Here is a 17,840-nt window from a genome sequence, read left to right as displayed (position 1 = left end):
TTAAAATTTGTATAAGATGATTTTCAACTATGAACTTACATACTGTGGGAAATCCGAAGGTTTCCATGGGCATATTTAGAATTTCTTGGGGTTTCTATTATTCTTTTGTTAGCTCTAGCTCCGATTTCCAGCTCTATTCAATACTCTCCTGCATTTTGTGTCTTGTGACTGGGCCCTTTATTCTTTTTTTTGGTGTCTTCTATTTACACATTGCCAACCCCTCAATACTAACACACACTTCCCCATCTCACCCATACAAGGCAGCTCTTAGAGATAAATATTTGCTGAAGAAAATGAGAAAATGTTAGAGATATTTTCTTTGCTTTCCTTTTTTTTTTTTTTTTTTTTTTTTTTTTTTTTAGAAAGGGTCTCACTTTGTCACCTACTCCACACTGAAATGCAGTGGCACGATCATAGCCCACTGCAGCCTTGACCTCCCAGACTCAAGCTATCCTCCTGCCTCAGCTTCCCAAGTAGCTGGGACCACAAGCATGCGCTGCCATGCTCAGCTAATTTTTTGATTATTTATAGAGACAGAGTCTCTCTATGTTGCTCAGGCTATTCTTGAACTCTTGTGTTCAAGTGATCTTCCCATCTCAGTCTCCCAAAGTGCTTGAGATTTCTGGTGTGAGCCACTGTGCCTCACCTTAGAGAAATTGTCAATGGACAACTGAAAATTGGACATCACTCTTCTCTATCCTTAACCTTAATGATTATTGTCAACTCGAGATCCAAATTTTTATAAGTTAACCCAGCACCTCCTACTTTCCCTTCTACCTCGTTAAATCTCCTCTGTTCTCCATTGCCCACTCTCCCTATCAATTCAATTTTTTTGAAAAAGAAGTTTGACCATTTATTTCCTCCTTCTAATATATTTCTAAATGCCTTACCTTCCACTTTCAAGGAGTTTATCAAGGTTTTTCCTCAAATATAATTCTTTCCCTCAGGGGGAATAAATTACCAGTCAGTAAAATATTTTTCTAACTTCTCTATATAAAGAAACTTTAAAATATCTCATTTATTTTAGATGAAATTGTGACCACCTCAATGTAACCTCTCATTTTCCTGCTCAAGTGGAAAACCGTCATGGGTCTCACCATCACCATTGCCACCACCACCACGATGGCATTTTAATAACAGATGACCTTCTTGTATTATATTCCTTCTGTTGACAAAGAAAAATGGAATGGCAATGCACTTTTTAAAAATTGATTTGAGTTAGCTTAAAACAAGGGTAATTTTCAACCTGGACATTTGTGTCCTAAGGAGATTCCTCACTGGGCAAATGGCTCAGTAAGTAATTGCCACAATCTTTTAGCCAGTCTTTACACTCACAAGCCCGGCTGCACAGTGTGAAATTGAAAAGAAAAAGTAACGATGTCTGTTCTGCATAATATGTAAACATTTGGCATCCTTTGTGAGCAAAGCTGTGCTAAGGAACAGCTAGAAAAATGTCATTTCCATATATATTTAGATTTCACTATCCCTGAGAGTTTAGTTGTTCTTGGTGTGTGTGTGTGTGTGTGTGTGTGTGTGTGTGTGATTACCTAATGCTTACTTGGATACCAGAAGAATTAGGAGACCTATCTGCAACTCACACTGGTGGGAAACTATAGAAGAGGCTCAACTTAAACATCCACAGCTGGACTGGACTGGAGGTAAGGCTCAGAGTAGCAAATGCCCTACTGCAGCCTCCAGGATATTAGTTTAGACTTACAGGCTGATGGGATGAGATGACTCCATGGTGAGTAGGCAGCATTTTCAAAAGACAGACGAAGCAGAAGGGAACTCTCTTTCAACAGAAAACGAAATTGAACACTGGGGAAGAAAGGAAAGCTAGGAACTGCAGTGGACCCACAGCAGACTTTGGTTTGCTAGGGGCTCAGTTTCACTCACATATTCTCCCCATCTTCATTTTCATTCCTTCTGACCCCCAACCCTCACCCAACAGCATTTGAGAAGGTCCTATAACCACTTGTGCACAGTGCAGTGGGGAAGACAAAGAACAAGGTGATAAAAGCGGATGGGTTCTGCCCCATATTATTCCTTTGCTAGGCCCAAGAAGGATGTAATCTGACAGTAAGGGACACTGCCAGGAGTTCTAGGCCATCAAAGGCAGTGGATAGGACTGAGAAGTTGCCCCTGGAGAGCCAAAGTCAGTGCGATAGAGCATGAGGTGTGGGTAAGCAGATTCCGAGATGACTCGGGAGGGGCAGGAGTCCAACTCTATGCCCCAGTATATACCAAAGGAGGTGACCCTCGAAGCGGGTGGAAGGCAGAGGCTTGGCTTATTCCTGGTGGAAGAATCAAATGGCATTGGGCACCTCAGATGCATCAGCAATGTCAACCCAACAATAAGGAGGACATTGTGTTATAGTAATGTGAAATAAAAGAAAAGAAATACTTTTTTTCTTTTTCTTTTCTTTTTTCTTTTTCTTTTCTTTTTTCTTTTTTATTTATTTGTTTATTTTTTTTTCAGACGAAGTCTCGCTCTGTCTCTCAGGCTGGAGTGCACTGGTGCGTTCTCAGATCACTGCAACCTCCGCCTTCCAGGTTCAAGCAAGTCTCTGCTTCAGCCTCCTGAGTAGTAGGAATTACAGACGCCCGCCACAATGCCTGGCTAATTTTTGTATTTTTAGTAGAGACAGGGTTTCACTGGGCCAGGCTGGTCTTGAACTCCTGACCTCATGATCCACCCGCCTTAATCTCCCAAAGTGCTGGGAATACAGGCCTGAGTTACTGGCCTTTTGCTTTTTTTTTTTTTTTTTTTTTTTTTTTTTGAGACGGAATCTCGCACTGTTGCCCAGGCTGGGGTGCAGTGAAGCAATCTCAGCTCACTGCAACCTTGGCCTCCCAGATTCAAGCGATTCTCCTGCCTCAGTCTCCTGAGCAGCTGGGATTACAGGCGCCGGCCATCACGCCCAGCTAATTTTTGTATTTTTGGTAGAGACGGGGTTTCACCATGTTGGCCCAGCTGGTCTGTAACTCCTGACCTCAGGTGATCCATCCGCCTCAGCCTCCCAAAGTGCGGGGATTACAGGCGTGAACCGCCGCACCCAACTGAAATATTCTTTTTCTAATGCTTATCTATAGGCATATCCAATTCAAGGAAAGGAAACGTGAGCTCTTTGGGAGATGCAATTTTGGAATTGAACTCTGGAAGATATTTTGGATGTGAGTGCTAACTGCGACTTTTAGTAATATTAATTTCTCACAGTAGTTGGGTGTTTTCCAATTTAAAAAGGGCTAACATTTACAAAAATGTATTTCTTTAGAAAGGTAGAAATCTGGTAAAAGAGCAAATGATTGCTTTGCCCACTGGGGAGGTGCTTGGAAGAGACTTCTTTTGCCTCATGTCACCGGCTGGTCTTTTCTGAACTCCATAGACCGGTGGGCATCTAGCACACGAATCCATACCACACCCTCCTCCTTTTGGCTCCTGAGAGAAAAACTGGTAAACAGTTTGGTTTTAGAGAGCAAGTTCATGCCTTTAGTAATAAGGAAAGCTTATTTCTAACTTCTCTGAAAAGGATATAGTAATGCCTTTAATACTAGGGAAAGCTTATTCCGACTTCTCTGTAAAAGAAATAACCATAATGCTTTTGTTGAAGTGACATCACTGAACTATAATTATTTTCTAGTACAAAGGGATGCGTAAGGAGGAATTTTGTAGAATATGTAATGCGGAGTAGTAATCCCAGCTACTCGGGAGGCTGAGGCAGAGAATTGCTTGAACCCGGAAGGTGGAGGTTGCAGTGAGGCGAGATTGCGCCCCTGCACTCCAGCCTGGACGGCAGAGCGAGACTCCATCCAAAAAAAAAAAAAGGAAGGAAAGAAAGGAAGAAGGAAGGAAGAAAGGAGGGAGGGAGGGAGAGAGAGAGAGAGAAAGAAAGAGGCAAGTAGTCCAGAGTAGAGGTTTTTCAAGATATTGGGATAGTTAACTTTATGTATCAACTTTGCTAGGCCACAGTCCCCAGATATTTGGTCCGACATTATTCTACATATTTCTGTGAAGCCATTTTTTTAGATAAGATTAACACTTAAATCAGTAGACTCAGAGTAAAGCAGATTACCCTCCATAATATAGGTGGGCCTTGCCCAGTTAGATGAAGGCCTTAATAATAATAACAACAATAATAAAGCCTGATGTCCCCAGAAGACGGAATTGTGCCAGCAGACGGCCTTCATTCTCCAGCTGCAACATCACCGCTTTCCTGGGTCTCCAGCCTGCCAGTCTACCTTGCAGACTTTGAACGTGACAGCCTCCACAATCATGTAAGCCAATTGCTTAAAACCTGTCTCTCTGTTCTCTCTCACTCGCTCGCTCTCTCTCTCGGTTCTATTTCTCTGGAGAACCTAGGCTAATACAAATATTAAGAATATTTTGCACCATGCTTATTCCATTAATAAAATTCCATTCTCATTTTTTATTTGAAGTAGAGAAAATCATTTTATAAACCAAGAGGATGTGCCAGTTTACAACAGTTTTGTCCAAGTGCCAATTTACCCTTTCTTGAAAAGGTACTCTTGAAAGAAGATAGAAATCTCCACCCCTTCCATGAGCCACGGAATTAGTAGGGAATCCCTAGATCAAAGTCAAATGTCATATTGGTATTCAAGAAATTTTCCATAATTATACACGAATTCAATAAGAATAACCCACCTGCTGCAAGATGTGAGAGGGAACCTGACAGAGAATAAAGTGGAAGGCAGAGCTGGTGACACCAAATGACCACAGTCTATCTGGTGCAGGGGATGGACTCTGAAGATAGGGTGGATTCCAGGTATTCGTAACAGCACAATGACAAGAAAAGCTTCAAATAGGTCATCCTAACAAAGTCACTTTACTACCAATAAATCACAGAAATCTCAAAAGCATTGCATTCAAATCATAAGAAGAAAAACCTCTTACCTTCAAAACTCTTTCCCCGCATGCAAATCCCTGGTGGCTTAGCTTAAAAGCCAGAAGGATTTGAAAAGAATACTATTTATCTATTAATCATGGATTTTTCTGCCAACTTTTTCAGACTAAAGAATTTTTCTGATACGTAAGAAATTCAGAAGAAACACTAGATTTGCTTTTAAAAGAGTAAGATCCCTTTATGAAAAAGATGTTTGTTGTACAAATTAAATTAGGAGTTATTTTTCTCAAAAGCACTGATTTCTACATTTTTTGACTATTGTATTTCTACAAGTGTCATTGAAACTACTAATCAAAATGTCCAAAATAACTGAGTTAAGGTAAAATTTAACAAATACATATTGCACAAATCAAAATGCCTTTAAGTATGCAACCCTAACCATGAGTGTATATTTAGAAATTATATTCTTGTAGTATTTACTAATGTGTCATGAGTGTTATAAAACAAATACAGAAGTAGAACACTTTAGAGAACAGTGTAAAAAATAAATTTTGAAAGATCTAGTATTCTTTCTTTATTCCACAATAGGTGGTCTTGTTTAGACCCCACATGGGGAAAGACTGCCATAGACAGCACCTCTTCCATTTCTGGCCATCTGAACCCCTATCGAGCATTAATCTACTGGAAAGATAAAAGTGAATACTTTATTTTAGCTCGATAAATACAAATCAGTTCAATGTGGGCTAAACTATCATTATAAAAATTGTTCTAGAAATTCCCTTATTGTAGTGATATCATACAAATCTCTCACTTTTCTCCCTGATGTGCTTCTGGGGAAAGTGCTTTGCTAAAGCCTCCAGAAGCCACTTCAGTACTTCCTCAGAACATAGTTTCGTATCTCTTTGTTCAGTACATTGATCTTTGCTGCTTTTTTAAATGGCACATCATGTTCTACATTTGTGATTTATTTTGTATCTGGTCTGTCTCCCACAATACAAATTTAAACTTCCAAGGGCAGGCACAGCGTCTTCTGTGCCTCTCATTCCTCTGCAAGTAATGGGTGATCCTTAGAGTCGTGTTTACTCCGTTCTTCAGAGAAGGAGAGTAATTGATGATCTCACTCTGGTCAGAGAAAGCAAAATAACTTTAATGGTGTCAAACAAATCGCAGTGGCCTTTATTCATAACGCATTCTCTTGAAAAGCCAGCTTGCTGCAAATATATGCCCTGGACCAGTTGAGCAATAAAAAGAACAAGGGTTTGTGACACAATGTTCCAGGAAGTCTGCCAGTCACGTTCCTGGGCCTTCTGCAGGGTAGGAAAAGGGCAGCTAGCTTCAAATGCAAGCAAGCCCAGGAGAGAATGAGAAGAGCACAGTGTACCCTTAATACTTGTCAACTCTAACATGGGGATGCACTTGGTCACCATTTTCCAAAAGGAAGGTCAGGACCTCTGAACCTTCCTTGTGCAGAAGTTTTGAAGGTCTGAAGGTGTTAGTGGTCCACAGATTCACATTCAAGGTACTCAGAAAAACAACAACAAAAAATCAGGACTAAATTGAGCATTATGATATCACTGTTAGTCATTGCTCCAATAAAGTAATGAGTTATTTACTATAAAATGTGAAGTACATGGGAGAAAGTATTATGCTGCAAAGGACCATGAAATTTATTTTGTTTCAACAGAAAACACAGTATCTCAGAACTGGAAGAAAATTAATCTGCCCAACCCCTTTGTTTATGTCACCTTTTTTTTTTTATAGGTGAGGAAGCTGAGCATTGAAACTTGTATATTTTCTGAAATACACAAGTAGCTAGTGAAAGTGTCAGGACTGGATTCAGGGCAGAATAACATAAGAGCTAACACCAAGAACTAATTTATTTCATATTTAGTACTTGGGTCTTTGAAATATTAATACGTCAGTGTTAAATAACTTGGGAGGTGGGAAAGGGGATAGGACCAGAAGAAATGTGTTGATTCGCCAAGTCATTTCAAGACTAAGACTCATATTTAAATTTTTTTATTGTTAAAGTATTACGTTTATGGTAATAAGTTACACCACTATAGAATTGCATTATAAAGAAAAAACTACTAACCTCAAGAGTTGTCACTGTAAACAGCTATGCAAGTATTATTTCAAATCTTTTTCTATGTTAGCCTAATACGCGTGCGCACACACTCATTTGTATGATACATTTATGCACATATATAAACTAAGATGTTTTTTGTTTCAGAATGGGTACATACCAGGCAAACTGCTCAGTAATTTGCTGATTTTCACCTAAGAATAAATCAGAGACGTCTTCCTATGGCAGTATGCATAGATCTGCCTCGTTCTTTTTAATGGCAATATATTTCATAGTATGTATGTACTGTTGTTTATTCTCCTATTGAGGGAAAAGTAGGCCAGTTCCAATTAGTTACTCTTAGAGAAAATGCTGCGTTAAACATATGAACCCCAATTGTGATGCTATTTCTTCAGGTCAAATATCTAAAAATGAGATTGCTGGGTCCTTTGTTGAGTTATTTTAACAAGACTTGTAATACAGGTGTTTGGGGTTTTTGTTTGTTTGTTTTCAGTGGGGCTTTTTTCCCACGCATTTAAGTAAAACCTTTAAGAAACTACTTAAGCTAGAATTACACCCCTGGTGTGTAGTCTCTTGTTTTCTAAGACCACTTTTAAGATCCCTTAATTATAAGGCTTTTTAAAACTTTACCTTGAAAACCAATATAATGAATGAAAAATGAGTACAAGTTCATGAATATTCATGTCCCACAGCACATGTTTGGAAATAACTTTCATTTTCAAACTCTGACCTCGTTTTGACCTTCAAAGTTATACTACCACATTGTGATACAAAACAACTTTACATCACAGACTCTAAAACAAAAGAGCAAGTATCAAAGATAGCATATTTGGTGATATCAACTGGCCCTGTCCTTCTTCACCTCTCATTCCTCTCTTGGTATTTGCTAGGCATCTCTAACATTAAATTTTAAAATCCTTCACATGTGCCAGGTGTCACATATACCCCTGAGCAACAGCAGCAGTTACAAACCTATTCAACTACGCTGCAGGAAAATTTGATCTTAGTCCATGAGTGCTTTGTAGAATTTAAAATTGGAAAAGACTTTAGAATAAAGACAGTAAGAAAACTAACTTTTACCAGAACACCTGCATGTGTAGACACTCTTTGGAGATCACCTCTTCTGTTTTTCATAGCCTTCTCACAGGGGAACTATCCATGGGTCCTAAATGAAGATTGTTCAAGGAAGCTTACACGACTGGTAAATGACGGATAAGGAATGCAAATCCAGATCTTTCTGACTCTAAAATCTATGTTCATTCTGTTCCTGGAACTGCCTTTGTAATTGTCCACTCGGAATAAATGTTCTCTCATCTATACCAGCGGTCTCCAAACTTTTTAACACCAGAGACCGGTTTTTGTGGAAGACAACTTTTCCACAGACTGGGGGTGGGGGATGGTTTTGGGGTGATTTAAGCACATTACACTTATTGTGCACTTTATTTCTTTTATTATTACATTGTAATATATAATAAAATAATTATTCAACTCACCATAATGTAGAATCAGTGTGAGCCCGAGCTTGTTTCCCTGCAACTAGATGGTCCCATCTGCGGGTGATGGGAGACAGTGACAGATCATAAGGCATTAGATTCTCATAAGGAGCATGCAACATAGATCCCTCCCATGCACAGTTCATAATAGGGTTCACACTCTTTTGAGAATCTAATGCCGCTGAGAGGTGACAATGTGCTAGCAGCCCTCACTCTCAGCGCCTCCTCAGCCTCCGGCCTAGGCGTCCACTCTGGCGGCGCTTGAGGAGCCCTTTAGCCCGCCACGGCACCGGCACCCTGGGAGCACCTCTCTGGGCTGGCTGAGGCCAGAGCCCCCTCCTTCTGCTTGCCCGGAGGTGTGGAGGGAGAGAGAGGCGCCGGCGGGAACTGGGGCTGCGCGCTGCGCTCGCGGGCCAGTGTCAGTTCCGGCGGGCGCGGGCGCTGGCGCGGGGTTGGCGGGCCCCGCCCACGGAGCGGCCGGACGGCTCCGCCGGCCCAGGGCAGTCAGGGGGGCTTAGCACCCGGGCCAGCAGCTGCGGAGGTTGCGCTGGGTCCCCCAGCAGTACCGGCCCTTCCGCGACCACTCAAATTCTCGCCAGGCCGTAGCTGCCTCCGCCCGGGGCAGGGCTCCAGACCTGCAGCCAGCCATGTCTGAGCTCCTCCCCCTGCGGTGGATTCCCGCGCGGCCTGAGCCTCCCGGATGGGCGCCGCACCCCGCTCCGTGGCGCCCGGTCCCATCGACAGCCCAGGGGCTGAAGAGTGCAGGGGCGTCTCGGGACTGGCGGGCAGCTCCGCCTGCAGCCCTGGTGCAGGATCCACTGGGTGAAGCCAGCTGGGCTCCTGAACTGGATGAGGACTTGCAGAACTTTTGTATCTAGCCGGAGGATTGAATGTGCACCAATCAGCACTCTGCATCTAGCTGACCTAATGGGGACTCGGAGAACTTTTATTTCTAGCCAGAGGATTGTATGTGCACCAATCAGCACTCTATGTCTAGCGCGGGGTTTGTGAATACACCAATTGGTAATCTGTATCTAGCTAACCTAGTGGAGACTTGGAGGACTGGCACCCTGTGACTCTGTGTCTAGCTCAAGGATTGTAAATAGACCAATCAGCTCTTTGTAAAATGGACCAATCAGCAGGATGTGGGTGGGGCCAGATAAAGGAATAAAGCAGGCTGCCCGAGCAAGTCAGCGGCAACCCCCTGGGGTACCCTTCGACACTGTGGAAGGTTTGTTATTTGGCTCTTTGCAATAAATCTTTCCACTGCTCACTCTGGGTCCACGCTGCCTGGTTATGAGCTGTAACACTCACCGTGAAGGTCTGCAGCTTCACTCCTGAAGTCAGCGAGACCACGAACCCCCGGGGAAGAAGGAACAACTCCAGACGCGCTGCCTTTGAAGAGCTGTAACACTCACTACGAAGGTCCGCAGCTTCACTCCTGACAGCAAGACCACAACCCACCAGAAGGAAGAAGCTCCAAACACATCTGAACGTCTGAAGGAACAAACTCCGGACACACCGTCTTCAAGAACTGTAACACTCACCGCGAGGGTCTGCAGCTTCATTCTTGAAGTCAGTGAGACCAAGAACCCACCAATTCCGGACACACCGCCCCTAATCTGACAGGAGACGGAGCTCAGGCAGTAATGCAAGCAATGGGGAGCAGCTCTAAATACAGATGAAGCTTTGCTCGCCTGCCCCTCACCTCCTACTGTGCAGCCCAGTTCTTAATAGTTTGTGGACCAATACCAGTCCATGACCCAGGGATTGGGGACCCCTGATCTACACCATATAGATGAGAAAATATAAATGATTTTTCTGAAGCCTGCATAGCTAGCAACCGTTCTAACTTCCAATCCAACATAACATATAGTGAGGGTTTAGTGTGATTTTGCAAATGGCCTTAATCTTGCCTAACACTCAATATTAAAATAGGTTTCTGTCTCCTCCTGCTGCTTCAGAGTCGCTATGTTCCTACTTTTCTCCAGGGCCTGGGTTTCTAATGTGGACGTCACAAACATTCCTTCTGTCTAGTTACTTTCCCTCTAAAGACTCTCCATCTCTCCACGGTATAAGCATAAACCACAATTGCATTTTGTGTTCTTCTTTCCATTTTTACTGCAGAATTAAAAATCCAGCAATATGTAACACCATGTGTAAATCCACACATGGCAAAAGAGAAAGGAGAAATTGAACAGCATGTTGTGGCTGACATTGCTCAGATACTCCAAGGAACTGGAATAGTAATTTTACAGCTGAGATGGAATTAGGGCTCTCAGTTTCAATGATGAAGAGATAGGTCCCTGTAGTGGCCTCTTAGGAAACCATTGCGGTCCTCATTGTCATTAAAAATACTCATAAACTCTTCAGCAATAAAGGCTGTGGCTGCTGTCTTCTGGAACTTCTGAAGAGGCTGACTGAAACTTAATGTTTCACAGATTTTTTACAAATAACCACTGAATAAACAATAACTTCACCAAGGTTCCCCTTGGTTTGATTTTATCTTCAGTTAGCTACTAGATTTGAGCTGTAGCAATCTGTATATTAGATCCACATACTGCATAACTTTTTACTTTACTAGGAATTTATGGCCTATAAGAGGGCTCTCATTATATTTAAAGCATTCATCAAATGAACAAAACTAAGTGGGTTTAAGGAGAATTTACTATACACACTTAGAGGAACTAAATAACTGACCCTTTCCTTCCAGTTAAAGCCACCAACTTGAAAATTATGTACTATTGTATTTCCTAGTAAATTGGAGATAATAATCATAGTAGTAATATTTTGTCTATATATTAAAGAAGACAGGAAAAATGAATTGTTTTTTAGTTTTCTTTTGAAATGTATCTTCTACAGATATTTTCTGGAACTCTTCTATATGGCAAAATTTGTAATTCTGGCTTCAGGGGCTCTGTTCTCACTGTCTTTCTTGCCACATGGAATGAGCAGAAAGATATTCATGAAAGATTGACTAGGTCCAATTTTCTATGAGTAAAAACAACAGCAACATCAATATTTCAGAATCTGAAAAATAAAAAAAAAAATCTTGGCTATTCTCTTTCCTTGAAAAAATTGTTAGAAATCATTGCACTTTAATGAATTCAAAATAACACAAGAGATTTTGGGGGCTGTTTGGCTTCCGAAAGTGCAGAGATAAATCAGATTTTCCATAACTTATATTTGAGGAAAAGAAATCTGATACCGTCCCTCTGTAGACCCATGGCAGCGAGAGGTACAAAGTAACTGGTGATCTTTTCATCACGGTCCTGGTGGACTCCTGGTTTCCAGGCAGTTTCAGCTGTCACATTTGCTTAGAGTTTACTGAGCTGTTTTTAGTTACTCATTCAAATATTCATAAGAAGCGAGGACTGCGGTTTGCTGTTTGGTAACAACTTCATTTTCAGCTCACACTCAGCTTGTCCTTGCCGACTGCTTCTTTGGACCCTGATTGGGCTTTACGTGGTCATGTGGTGTTTCAAGGGTAATGGGGTTTCCTTGGGAGTAGGCAAAAGAAACATGTTCCATCTTTTATCTTTGCTTGGCTGGATGATGAAAATAATTACAGAAGACAGTTATGGATTATTTGAGACAAGTGAAATAATCAAACTTATATCAAGCACTGCTTTGTGCTACCCAAGGCGGCAGATCCTTTAATTATTCACCTTGTGAGACTATGTACACCTCAGAAAATACTAAAATGGCAACATATTAGTGCAAATATTACAATATTGTTCTTGAATACAATAATGAAAGTATGTTTAATCTCTTGATATGTTCTTGGAAGAAACCGATGGACTGTACCATTTCTTAGCACAGGAGAATCATAACTCCTCATTAGAGACTCTCTATTATTTGATTAAAACTCTGATTAAACAAATCCTTTAGGTAGACAAATTCTACTGCTTAGTGGGGGGCTAATATCTAATATATATGAAATAGCTGCAGTAATAGTATAAATAAGCAATAGTATAATACACAAAATACAGTTCTTTAATGAAACTAATATCAGCTATACACTGTAATTTTATCATTAGGTTGTTGCAAAAAGACTTGTCAATCAAGATACATTTCTAAAATAACTTTATGCTTTGACATTAAAACTCCGAATTATCTGGACTATGCTGTACACCATATTTAGAGAAAGGGATTTTTTTTTACCAATTTGTTATTTACATCAAATAATGCTCATTTTACAAAAAGAAATGTATGCTTTTTTACTGAATTTGCAACTACTTTTTTTAAAGACTACCTTACATTTGCACAGTTCTTCTCAACATGAATACACATTCTGATGCTCCTCAGAGCATTTGCATATTCTATAAAAAGACTGAGCAGGTAAATTCTGTATTATTTCATTTGGATTAGGGGAAAAAACAACCCTATCTAAGGCAAAGCAAAAGGAATTTCAATCTCACAGCCACTGCCCGATAAAAACCTGGAAAAGACCATTAATCTCATTTGTTTTCATTATAGCAAGGCTCGTTATCACAACTTTAGTTAAGGAAGTGCCAACATTTATACCAGCAATTATATATCAGTGAAATTAGTTCTAAAAAATGAAGCTCCTAGTACTATAAACTCTACATTATTTGCTGAGGTCTTTATATGTTGGAATGGAGGAGGGTGCATGTTTTGAATACCTGATAAAATAAGCAATTCCTTAAATAATGCCTAGCAGACACTGTAAATAATATTAATTCCTAAATGAAGTACCAACATTTCTAAATATATGATATGTTTTATCTTTTAAAAGTAGATTTTTTTCTTGACATGTTTCTTCTATCTTTGCAAGAAAGTATGAGAAAATGTAAATTCACTCTTTCCTGTTAATCTTTTTAACAGTTCCATGAATGAAAGCGCTATCCAAAGTAGAGACTTCAAACACCAACGGATGGTAAAGGGAATGCATGTTAGAAACATGCTGTACCTTAAACAGAGGCAAAGACAACGAAGGCTTCATTAAATCAGAACATCTAGCTCTAGTGACATGAGGGAATCTGAGGACTGTGACCTACAGTCCATGTGGTAAAATGCTGGTCTTCTGTGCAACTTAGAAAAAAGGTTAGAATGAATATTTCAGAAGTGTCCTTCTCACCGAAAGCAAATTTAATTTCAAGTCTTAGGAGAAAATAAATGGTTAAGATTTAGTAGGGTTTCACTTTTTCAAAAATTTAAATACTATGACTATACCGTTTACACTAGGAAAGGCATTCCTTTCTTCCCCACCAGCAATGAGATATCCCAAGGCAGGGTCCAGAAACTGCATCAGTCTAAGGGAGGTAAAATAACTTCCAAAGGGGAGATCTGAATGCCAGGTAGTTTATTCAGTGAATGCAGGATGATGATGCACTTAATAATTACAATTATTTATTGAAGGCTTTGTCTGTGACAAGCTCTTTACATCTCTCATCTGATTTAGTCCCCATGTTAACTCGGTAAGGCAAAAATATCTCCATTTTATAAATGAGAAGACTGAGATTCAGACATATTATATGAAATGGTTAAGGTCACCTTCCTAGCAAGTGGCAGAGCGAAAATTCAAACTCAGGTTACCTAAATACCATCTACATGCCCCTTTCACTATATAATACTGCTTGAATTAATAGTTAATAGGCACTATCCTGTCCCCTTGGACTCATGGAGACAACTATTTCAGCAATGTGGCACTTATCAACAAGAACCTCTATGGAAGTGTGATCCAAATGTAAGTGAATTTTAAGAGAAAACCCAAAGAGACAAGCTGGATGTGATCCTAGCTCCTGCAGCCAATGGAGACTTAAGAGTGGGAAGAAGGAAGCAAAGTTGGAAGAAAAGACTTCTGAGCAAAAATCAATGAAGAGATAGTCTTATAAAAACCCTGGTCACGCAGTACCAGAAGGCAGTGTGCATTCATTTTAACAGAGGAGCTGTAGACCATGTAAGCCTTAGAAGAACGATGTAGTAATGCATAAGGCTAGGAGCATTAGCACAATAGAAGTATACTTGATTCATCTTGACAAGTTCAAGACCTTGCTTTACACACGAGACTGAAAGCTCTCAGTCATTGGTACATAACGAATGATAGAAGAAAATGGCCAGTTCATCAGAGCTTGACAGGGATCCACATGGAGTCACTACAGTGGAGCAGAAGACGCTGCTGAGCCAGATACTGATACAAGGGGACTCAGAGCGGGACCACATGTGAAGCCCAGCCAATGACTGAAACCCAGCCATTCTTGTCTGAAGACTCAACCAATCCAGTTTCATGAGAAGAAACTGGGAATTAATGTGCCAAAACTACATCCTAATTGATCTATAATATCATTAGAAGTTGTGATGGTTAATACTGAGTGTCAACTTGATTAGATTGAAGGATGCAAAGTATTGTTCCTGGGTGTGTCTGTGAGGGTGTTGCCAAATGAGATTAACATTCGAGTTAGTGGACTGGGAGAGGCAGACCTACTTCTTCTGTCTGCTTTATTCTAGCCACACTGGGAGCTGATTAGATGGTGCCCACTATCTAATGGGTACACCACCCACTCAATCCGAGTGGGCACCATATACTCAGCTGCCAGTGGCTAGAATAAAGCTGCACTGCACTCAATCTGTGTGGGCACCATCTAATCAGCTGCTGGTACAGCTAGAATAAAGCGGGCAGAAGTTGGAAAAAGTGGACTTGCTGAGTCTTCCGGCTTCCATCTTTCTCCCGCAGTGGATGCTTCCTGCCCTTGATCATCAGACTCCAAGTTCTTCAGCTTTTTGGATGCTTGGATTGACACCAGTGATTTGCCAGGGGTTCTTGGGCCTTTGGCCACAGACTGAAGGCTGCACTGTTGGCTTCCCTACTTTTGAGGTTTTGGGATTCAGACTGGCTTTCTTGCTCCTCAGTTTGCGGACAGCCTATGGTGGAACTTCACCTTGTGACTATCTAAGTCAATTCTCCTAATAAACTTCCCTTCATATATACATCTATCCTATTAGTTCTGTCCCTCTAGAGAATCCTGATTAATACAGAAGTTCATGCATATATGTATATTCGAGTATAAGTCATTTTCAAAACTTTACATGCTTTACCCTATTATATTAGTCTGTTCTCATGCTACTAATAAAGACATACCCAACACTGGGTAATTTATAAAGGAAAGAGGTTTAATTGACCCACAAGTTCCACATGGCTAGGGAGGCCTCACAATTATGACAGAAAGCAAATGAGGAGCAAAGTCACGCCTTACATAGCAGCAGGCAAGAAAGCTTGTGCAGGGGAACTTCCATGTATAAAACCATCAGATCTCATGAGACTTAATCACTACCACAAAAACAGTATGGGAAGAGCCTGCCTCATGATTCAATTACCTCCTATTGAGTCCCTCCCAGGACACATGGGGATTATGGGAACTACAATTCAAATGAGATTTGGGTGGGGACACAGCCAAACGATATTACCTGTTTAACTGATTTTTAGTTTTCATAAAATCACAAGCTAAAGATTACTGTAAGTAAAAAGTGAACAAAAGTACCGAATTAAACACACCCAAATGATAGTTGAAGGTGTCATTCTGATACCCAGATTGGGGTAGGCCACATATAATAACATTTAACCTTTTGTACCTTTAATTGAGCATCCACCAGGTTTCAACAATCCTAATCCTTAAAATAATTCTGCAAATAAATATTAATATCATGCTTTATGTAGGAAAGAAAGCCAAATTTAAGAGAAATTAAGAGACTCTCTCGAGGTCTTTCAGTTACTGCTTATAGTATCAAGATTTAGATCCCAAAACAGGCTTTAAAGTCCATGCCATTGTTACACGGCAAGTTACCCACCCCCACAAGATTATGCATCAATACTCAGAGAGTGGACCTGAGCATTGACAATTATCGGGTGCTTATGCTACCTTTTATTTAAGAAACAAGTCTGAAATCTAACCACAAAATGTTTCAATACTTCATAATTTCCCTAAGATCAGGAATCAATAAAAAAGGAAGATGAGTGAAAATATAGTCAATGAACTTTAAAATGAAGCTGTGTGATATGGCTTGGCGCTGTGTCCCCACCCAAATCTCACCTTGAAGTGTAATAATCCCCATGTGTCAAGGGGAGGAGCAGGAGGAGATAGTGGAATCATGGGGACAGTTCTCCCTGTGCTGTTCTCGTGGAGGTGAATGAGTACTCATGAGATATGATGGTTTTATAAGGGGCTTCCCCCTTCAATAGGCACTCATTCTCTCTCCTGCTGCCCTGTGAAGAGGTGCCTTCTGCCATAATTTAAAGTTTCCTGAGGCCTCCCTAGCCATATGGAACTGTGAGTCAATTAAACCACTTTCTTTATAAATTACCCAGTCTTGGGTATTTCTTCATAGCAGCCTGAGAATGAACTAATACGCTATGTTTAATGATACCTAACGTTAAAATGAGTGATTAATTCAAATTACATTGTAGAATAATCAATCTAACATGATGTCTGGGATCTAATAAAATGTCCATCATTTTTTATTAATTCTGAGATGAGTCTGCTTTTGTGTTTTTGCATTATAAAATCAGAATGCATCTCACAATTGCTATCAGTCAGGTCAAATTGCAAAGTAGTTATCATCACCTGCACATCTTTGAGCTCAGTTGTCATTCCTAGTGACCCAACTGGACAATCACAACCCATCAATATTTCTGTGAACAAACCATTTCAGGCCCACTTAAGGAAAAAATATGAGTCCTGGCTATTATCTGAAAATATTCTGTTGGTACCTCAGACAGTCAAGTAAGCACAGGCATCAAATCTTGCAACTAAGGATCAACTGCTTCAGAGAAAATCCCAGAGACAATACCAGAGCATTCTTTTAAGAAATTCTGAATCATTAACACTCTTAATGGCACAGGGGATGGCAGTGTGAGGAAAATCATGAACACCAGTAACTGAGCCAACAGGGATTCCAGAGAATTGGAGTCTGGATGTGAACAAATTTTAGGAATGCCTTAGCCACTTTTCTTTATTTTCCTTTTCCTTTTGATGTGTACACAGACTGAAGTATCAATTCTAAAAATATTTTTATAATTAAGTCTTAAAATAATCCTTCAAAATGTATAAAATAAAAATCCTAACAAGTACCATGTGTGTGTGCACACGTGTGTGTGAGAGAGATACAAAATAAGGTACACTTTTTCAATTGACAAGGTCTCAGATTTCACAAAATGTGTAAGATTTCCAAACATTTAAGAAATATATTTCAGTCTTATTTGATTTCTCTGTGTGTGACTGTATTTTTTCAAGCATAGTCTCCGAAATGTTGAAATCTTTTAAAGAGACATCAGATATCAGCCTCAACGTCGGAAGATGTTTAACCCTCTGTTTAGATTAAAAAAAAAAAAAAAACCAACTATTTCATTTAGGCCTGAATAGACTTACCAAAAAATGTGGC

General features: G+C 40.3%; 1 long non-coding RNA gene across 1 annotated transcript; it reads right to left on the bottom strand.

The window, feature by feature from the left end:
• Nucleotides 1-5,081: 5,081 nt before the first annotated feature.
• Nucleotides 5,082-9,933, bottom strand: LOC126933031 (uncharacterized). The gene is made up of 3 exons (XR_007718397.1): nucleotides 9,756-9,933; nucleotides 8,442-8,498; nucleotides 5,082-8,113 (listed from the first exon to the last, which is right to left on the bottom strand). It is a non-coding gene; the product is annotated as an uncharacterized LOC126933031 (long non-coding RNA).
• Nucleotides 9,934-17,840: the final 7,907 nt, after the last annotated feature.

This window comes from Macaca thibetana, chromosome 12 (assembly GCF_024542745.1).
Source record: "Macaca thibetana thibetana isolate TM-01 chromosome 12, ASM2454274v1, whole genome shotgun sequence".
Lineage (NCBI taxonomy): Eukaryota > Metazoa > Chordata > Mammalia > Primates > Cercopithecidae > Macaca > Macaca thibetana.
This window is presented reverse-complemented; position numbering and strand designations above follow the sequence as displayed.